We start from the raw sequence: 8,768 nt of genomic DNA, 5'->3' as shown, positions 1-8,768 counted from the left end.
ATTTGAATGCGTCTCAACGCTCTTAAAAAACTCTTAAAATAAATAACGGCATTTTACACATAGTTTTCAGTTGTGTGTATGAGGAACCGTACTTTATATTTTAGCTTTCTTTTACTTCAATACAGGGGAAGACACGCCATGTTTTACTTTACTCTTAGCAACTCCGAACAACCAGCATATATTGCAATTTTTGACCCGAGACGTGCAATCTTGTTGATGACTTTTATTAGAATGTCTGTTCTATAACTAGATCGTTTGCTTTCTGTTTTATGAAACTAGACTCGACATAAACGTTCTGTACGAGTTAGGCATGGAACACTGGCCTGTGAGATGTGCCTCACAATGTGTCAACTGAAAACTGCCAACAAAGATCAGTTTTACCAATACATTATTCCCCGGGAGGCCTGACATCACGGCAAATGCCGTATAAAAGACGACAACTAAATATTTTAGTTGTGATGTAAACGTGTACTGTGTTCAAAGAGGCCTGTATATGAGGGTACTTTTAAACATCTTTGTTACGTTATTGTTCTCTGTGACCTAGTGGTTAGCGTACTAGCGCAGTGTGATGACCCAAGAATCTCTTACCAATGTGATCGCTGTTCAAACCACATGCCCTTGTATCAAATCGTCCGTGTGTGCCTATAGCACATGCCACACACATACCATAGGTCCCATACAAAGGAAATGTTCGAAACGCCGTACTGCCTAACCCCAACCTCATCTGTTCTGAATGAACTCGAAATAAAGCACTCTACCGCCGTATTTGATGCGCATCTCCTCTACTGATGCTATCTAACGCATTCTGCAATTTACACGCCCAGCCAACGCGTATTTTTCCCCAGAAAAGTCACATTTCGGCCTGACAGTGGGATTAGACCACTTTTCTTTTAAATCAGCTCATGTTGGCATCCTTCCCCATTCGTATTTGGGAGCGTCTGCCATGCAATCTGTGGATGGTCTTGGGTTCCTCAGGTCTATTGCCGATTTCTTCACACCATAATGCTGTCCGCCATCGTATAAGTGAAATTTTCTTGAGTTCGGCGTTATACCAAAATCAAGAAAACAAATAAATGTAATACTTCTTTTTTCGCTACATATTTTAAAGAAATACTGCCATGGCTTCCAGATATCATTTCTCAAGTTTTAGGCCCCACGGCCTCACTCTGCAATTTTATAAACATTTGTGCCATTCACAATTTTTTCTGTTGTTTTATTTCAGTCTTTCATAGTTGAAAATGAACAATTATTTAACATCCTTTCACATCTGTTTAACAGGCGCGTATATTTTGGTTATGAAGACCGGATCCAGGCGAATTTACTTCAGAACAAATGACAAAACATTGGCACAGAATTGGATGAAGGGAATACGAAATACTTTGGATTCTTCGTCTTCTGAACCATCACAATCATCCGACAACTTTATGCTTTATTAAAGTTTGATATATGATTCACTACCCCAAAGGGAAGATCACAATATTTAGACCGGATATACATAATGTAACAGATTAATTATTTGTAATTTGTGCGTTTTCTGATTTTGGTCAGTATCCATGGTCGTTGAGAAGCGTAGATACTGTGGTATAACTTCAGTAATATAGTGTTTAGAGCAGGAAATGGTTTATATAACAAAATATATCAATACAACTGAAAACTCACCAATGCTTTGAGGTTTGATTAAATACGAATGCAATCTGGATACAATACTAGTCAAGAAATCATGACAACCGCTTACTTTAAGATGTTTTGAGGGGGTAACGCGATATCGCTTATAACAACGCATGTCTCAAGGTTCGTCAACGAGGTTGCGTTTTCGATTTTTCTTTTTTTATTGCTACTTAGGCTCTATACTCAGATGCATTTTACTTGGTCCAAGTTAATAGCGGTCTTTGTTACCGGTAGGTAACTGGACAGATTTGTAACTTCGGCACCAGACACCATCACTCAAAGCCGCAAACCACCCTGTGATAGGACTCTGTCTTTCGACATTAGCTCTCAATCGCAAGTCCATCGTTGGGTCTTTCAATCCCTTCTCGATGGTCAGTGGGTTTATGTCACCTAAGTGAGGTCTTATGTTTTCGTTTGAGTTTCTCAGCTCCGTGAAGTTAGCACAACATTCCCAGAGCTGAATTTCTCCTCGTTTACTCTGCTAAATATTCTGGCCTCTACTGCAACTGATAAACTAAATAAGCTGTTTTCAAACTATCGAACACACACTGTTTCTGTGTGAAATAAACACATACTTCGTCTTCATCACTAGTTCGCTTTAATCATTACAAATAAAAACCAACTGAGGTAAGTTGAGAAAAGATCGGATTTCACCGGTTATGTGTGACCATTTATCTACTATCAAATTGTGGTCAATGCTCTTTTTTAACTCGCCATGCTGTCGTCTTTTACATCGAATGCACTGAGTGAGTGAGTGCTTGAGGGTTAACGTCGTAATTAATAATTTTTCAGTCATATGACGACGAAGGAATCCTTAGAATGAGCATGTAATGTGCCCCCTTGTTGCAGGACGGATTTCCACCGCTCTTTTATCTAGTTCTGCTTCACTGAGACGACTTACCGAAGGCAAGTAAGCCGTACCGCCCGAGCCATTAGGCCACAGACCCCCATTAATTTTCCATAAGCGACAATGTTAACGTTTAGTGCTATAATCTCAGTCTCAAACATTCCGTGGCCAATAAGCTTTGGTGCATACCTGGCCCAGCCTGTTAGAAAGAAGCCATAAAAATCTCGACATAGGTTGACCTTCAAATCTGGACCTTTTTATGCCGGCAGCTGGGAGGGGTGCCTAGCAACGCCAAGGGCACGTCACTCGCAGCCTCATCACCACCTGTCTCCTTGTGTCCTCTCGCCCAGAATTTCGAACTTTCATCATTAAAACTCATACCTGCCCAGAGCTTAGACAATTTCCTCATTTTGAATACCAAACATGCACCTGTACACAAAAAACGGCAGGCTGGCGGCAAAAAAGAGACTTTACACTCTGTTATGTATGACTATTTAACGTTGATCATGTACTGTTAGTCCTGCGACCTTTGTGTTATATGTTATTAAGCATAACAGGCCCTGTTTATATATGTACAGCGCGGACCTGGTGGAAAGCACCTGTTCAAGGCTTTGTTTATTTCACTGGCTGTTCATTGGCTGTTAATTCTGTGTTTAAAAATAGTTGAATAATATGAGCTGGTGATGCCAGTTTCATTTGGGAGGTTAGATTTTATGCCGGCCACCGTTTGTGTACACAGTTGTACTGATGTCTGGTTTATGTGAATTTTCTGCGGAAGTCACGTTTATTGGTGTTCGGATCTTCATTATGATTATACAGTGTTGACTGTGTAGTTGTTTAACACGCTGACCTCACCTGACCGACAAGGTCGTCAAGGAACTCTAAACTGAAGTTTTCAGTTTGCCAAAGGACGTTCGTTCTGCCACAAGGTGACATTACTCTAGGTCTCTAAACGCTCGTTTGTGAGTTTCTGCGGGAGCTGTGATTGTTCTAAAGGTGGATTATGCCTCCATGCCTGTATTTACCCTGTGTTGTGCTCTGCGTAGTGTGACGTCATTCAAAGGCTTGACTGTTCCATTTCTGTGTAACCTGTGTACTGTGTTTCGCGTTCGCTAACCTACCGAAGTACTGACTAGGACAATTTGTGACTTGTGTGAATTGTGTGTTTATCCCATGGCCTTTACGTTGGATCTCCTGGAATACGTTCTTGGGATGCAAAGGTGAACTGGAAACTTTTAAAGACCGGTAATACTGATGTGTATGTTGTTGTTGTTCTTGTTGTTGAAACTGTCTGTAAAACTGTACGTCTCATTTAATATATAAAGCATTGTTTACATTGTAATATTGAGTCACTGAGTCTGTTTTCTGTTGCTGCTTTCAATACCGTAACAACTCTAAAATACTCAGAACTACAATCTGTGTCCATTATACTGATTTAGGTCAAACAGTATATGCACTATGCTGAACGCCAAACGGGACAAGTTACATCTTCCTCGGTTAAGGTCTTAGGTGTGACTCGACCCAGGATTGGGTCGAAGAGATCATATGGTTTTAAAGCAGTATTCGGCATTCTCGTTTAACACACAGTTTTATCCTCCAGGCATGAACCCATGTCTGGAAATAGATATTCGTATACGACGTCAACAAATCTTGACGTCGGAGTCGTCAATTCCAATAACGACGTTAAATACAAACCACCAAGAACTAAGAATGTATATAAAGTAAGACATTATGATGGAATCAATCAAAGAGAAGCAATCAACAGTTTCCTAGGGTTGTGGAAAGACGCGAAGAATGTTTGAGGCGAATGAATGAAATCAGTATCAGAATTGTGCACCATGGTAGTATATAATCTGTCGATAATCCAAATATGTAACTGCATCTGTTTATATGTCCTAACGTTCCAATGTAATCCAACACGATCAATAGACAATCTCTGCGTCCACAATTATAAAGCACAGTGCCAGGGATTCTGGGCGCTCTGTCCATATTTACATGTTACTTACAAGAGAACTAGTATGACCTACATGTACACAGTGTAAAACTTAAGAGAAATTGTGACGCACTTGTGTTCGCAGTAATAACTTATGACGTTGATTGAAATTGGCAGATATCTCCAAGATTCTAACGATTGCTATCAGGCGATGTATTTACACACATGAGATACGCAGGATCTATCTCTCTTGTCGTGAAGTCTGCGAGACAGGATACCTTGTTGGTTTTTGTATGAAGACAGATCCAGATAAGATGTACCATTTGGAGAGTCTGTTGTTTCTTTCAAATCGAGCAAAGGTAGATATATATCAGTGCTATTTATGGATTATTTAAAGGTAGCAGATAAATTTACTGTTTATTGAATGAGAAAGATCGAACTTGATGAAAAATACTCTTAACAAGTATAGGTCAGCCAAAATAGGGGCATAATTTGTACCTATCGGGAATACTTATACACTGTTGATATATGGTTTTCACTTCTAGATGTTATTAATGAGAAGTTGAAGCGAAACATCCTATGAACGCTAACGCTTGTATGTAGTGGAATTGAAGAAAGAGTTGTTACCTTCGACGTGAATGTAGGGTGACCAGTTTTATCAAACACCAAAACAATAGAGATGAAATTATATTAAATAAGTCCTTTGTGAGGAATAGTGGTAAGGAGATCCCTCGACCAAGGATTGCTGATTTTGAAACTGCCAGTTATTAAAAACGCAGCAGAGGATCTAAGAACGGATAGGAAAAATATCCAGCATTTTGGGAACGGGCCTCTGTTGGAAGCTGTATCATTAGCATACATCTAATCCGCATACGTAGCTGTAAGAGACAGAGCCCAGGAGAAACACAGATCATTCGCAAGTAGCTGGCAGACCTTCCCACCAGTCGACAGATGAGGATGCGTGAGGTAATTAAGACGTACAAATCGGTATTCATTAATTGGATTTGTAAACGGTAATAGTAGAGAATAATTTCACTTAGACCTGTTACATGGAGGTTAATGGGCGTAATATGAGGTAACCCACGATGCCTCCTTGTAGGAACAAAGCCATAGAATATGAGCTGATTTGACTTATAACAACCTCGTTGGTAAAACAACATTGATTACCAGTAATACACATCGGTTAATTTCAGTACTTAAGCTTTTTTTCACTTATACGATGGCGGCCAGCATAAAAGAGGGGCGTAAACTAAAATGCGCGTGGAAAATCAGCGACGTTTGGCAAGTAACCGACAAAGTTTCTCCATGTTCAAATCCATCGTAATGTGCTCCTATATGACCATCATACGACTGTCACATGTCACCATTGGCCAACAATCACATTGTGCTGCATTCTATGCTATAGTATTTTATGCTGAACGCTAAGTGTTTTATATTGCGTCCAGTTCCCTTATCTGGATCATAACCATTGTCTACTTTGAAGCGATTGTGTGGCTTTTAACGGTTACAACGATTACCGTCATACAAGATTATCAAATTTCCTTGTGAGTTAGCCAATTGTTACAGGTAGTAAGGTTACACGTAGCAGTGTCACTGTGCTTTGTAACATAGTCACTTTCAAAGGTATTTTGTTATTAAGTGATGGTTGAGTCTTGAACTGTGATGTTCGATGTCAAACCTGCCAAGGCTGAGATGCATGTGAAGACACAACAATATATGGGAACAAACAAAAACCAAAGCTCAGATGCGGTGTTTATTGTATTTCATTGTTCTTCCTTTGTAACATCTGTGATAAGTCATGGACGGAGCAGTGATGTCGTCTAGCTTTGTGAAACCCTACAATATAAACATACTATTAAGCCTATCGCGTATCGCTTTAGCACAACGACGTAGACAAGATACTGGTACGACAGCTGTAGAAATACTGTGGATAAGTGGAGCGTAATGTGTGGTGTGGCAATATGACAATTCCGCGAGGCAGCATTCCAAATGTCCCCACAGGGAAACCTGTCTCCTATGTTTAGACACTATTGGTATAACAGAAAAACAAATTACTTGGATAATATGACTGAAAAATTAAGGATGACGTAAGATCACAAGTACTCATAGATGCAAACATACATACTAGGGCATGATAACATCTAGCAATGGAAATAGTATAACAGTGATACATTTGTCGAAATGCAATATTATGTACACTAAGACTAGCCCGTGAATGAATGAATGAATTAATCATGATAGCTTAGCTTCACGTCGGCAGTATTTCAGCCATATTGGGGAGAAAGAGCTTTAACTAGAAGGCAGCGAACGGTTATCAATGCAATAATCAGAACACCCAGAATCAAATAAAATAGACAGATAAATTGCAAACCAGAAAAATAAACTAATCTTCTGTTAAAACTCGTAAACCAAATGTGGCACAGAAGAACTGGGCAAGATCTTACAATGCAGCTGTTAACTTTACCTTGTCTTTGTCATCGAACTTGTCACTGGTTTACCATTGTTCCGGTTCAATGGCTTCTCATTCACTGGAGGAGGTTTCTGGTTCAGCGGTGTTTCTGCCCAAGCCAGGGTCAATCTCTAGGGTAAAACGGTTGTGTTCTACTTGTTTGAGGGTATCTTGCTTAGCCATGGTACTCGCCCAAAAACTCGGGTTAGTGGCTTCCCAGTCACTGAAAGAGGTTTCTGGCTCATCGGTGTTCCAGTCCAATCCAAGGTCTGTTTGCGTGGTCGGAAGTGCCAAGGACTAAACAAAAACGTTTCAATTTTCATACAACAGCCTGCCAACTAGGCGGGGTGAAAATTATAGTAAAATCTATTGCGATCTTTCACATTCGGTCGTTCACATTGATTTTCTGTGAACACTCTCTCTACATATATGTTATTCACATACTTTGTTTGTGTACTTTCCAACATACATTCTGGTATCGTGCCTTTGTACATTCTCATTGCGCCATTTCACAAAAATATATTTCAATGTCTTGACAAGAAATCCAAAGTTAAAAGAAGTAAAAAAGGGATACAACTCACGAGCCCAGATAACATTCCTATCAAAGACATTAAGTTCAATACAAGGAACACACTCGTCATTTTGCCTGTGGGTCGCTTTCTTCCTCAGTGAAATCCGGGTAAATCTGATGTAACAGCCAGGAATGAGCAACTATATAACAGATTTTGCATTGGACGTGGAATAATTAATTCACACCTGCAGGCTTTGAACTTTTCGAATTATGAAATCTAATGACATTAAAATCGATTAAACGTGACTAAATGCAAGATTTGTTTTTGAAGCTGGCTTTCATTTACACATGTAAGAGTGAAAATCTCCCAATCGGGCGGCATGATATCGCATATTGAATTAGTTTTTTCTTAGTGCCCGTTTGAAAAGGGCCTATATCGATACATGGAGATATGGCATAACTTAAGTCGTTTGACTGACATCGACTGAGTACCTATGACTGTATAGCGGTTTTAGCTTTACCATTAGTTTATTAATGCTTTAAACAAAGCACTAACAGTAATAATAACTTTAAATGTAAGGTATGTATACAAAAAAGTTCTGCAGGTCGAACCAAATTGACAGAATTACTCAATGCAGTGCAACATAGTGATATTGCAGTTACGCGTGGGATGAATAATAGCTGTCAGTTTCATATTTTTAATGATTAAACGTGACTGAAATACAAGTTATTGAACTGAAAATCTGCACAAAGGTAGCTAGGTTGACTGATGAAAGTAACAACTTATAGTTTGTTTGTGAAGCAAAATAAGTGGAGTAAACAAAATTAATGTTGCGTCGAGTGTTTCGGGTTATCTGGTTAAACAACTACATGTGTTTAGTACTTTAGCACGTTACTGCCAAGCTTCCCCACCCGAGACATACAGATTTCTACGCCATGAGAGCAGAGAATCTGAGATTAGATACATAGCAGAAGTCATGTAAGTATACATTTCTCTGTTCTGTTACTGCATGCGTCGATCATTATTAAGGACACTGAGGAAATACAACTGAAGAATCAAAAAGATGAAAAAGTATAGCATTATGTGGGTAGTGTGAATACATGACATTTCGGTGGTTCTGCCTAACCTTTTACCGAGCATTTTATTTTACGCACTCCACTAACAAAATGATTTGATAAATATCAAAGCTCTTGTTATTCAGAAGTGAACTTTTCGGTAATCAGATGGACACGAGCAACACACATCCTGAGAATCGAACCCGAGGAAAGTAATAGTTTTCGTCGACTTTTTAGGGATGACGAATAAAGTGGCAGAGCCTCCTCACAGAAGTCGGATGTATAGTTTATAAAGCGGATACTC

At 39.4% G+C, this 8,768-nt stretch overlaps 1 long non-coding RNA gene across 1 annotated transcript; it reads right to left on the bottom strand.

Annotated features, from left to right (window-relative positions):
- Positions 1–6,183: 6,183 nt before the first annotated feature.
- Positions 6,184–7,576, bottom strand: LOC135469366 (uncharacterized). The gene is made up of 3 exons (XR_010444318.1): positions 7,479–7,576; positions 6,913–7,194; positions 6,184–6,284 (listed from the first exon to the last, which is right to left on the bottom strand). It is a non-coding gene; the product is annotated as an uncharacterized LOC135469366 (long non-coding RNA).
- Between the last annotated feature and the right edge of the window lie 1,192 nt (positions 7,577–8,768).

This window comes from Liolophura sinensis, chromosome 6, assembly GCF_032854445.1.
Source record: "Liolophura sinensis isolate JHLJ2023 chromosome 6, CUHK_Ljap_v2, whole genome shotgun sequence".
NCBI classification, from domain to species: Eukaryota; Metazoa; Mollusca; class Polyplacophora; order Chitonida; family Chitonidae; genus Liolophura; species Liolophura sinensis.
This window is presented reverse-complemented; position numbering and strand designations above follow the sequence as displayed.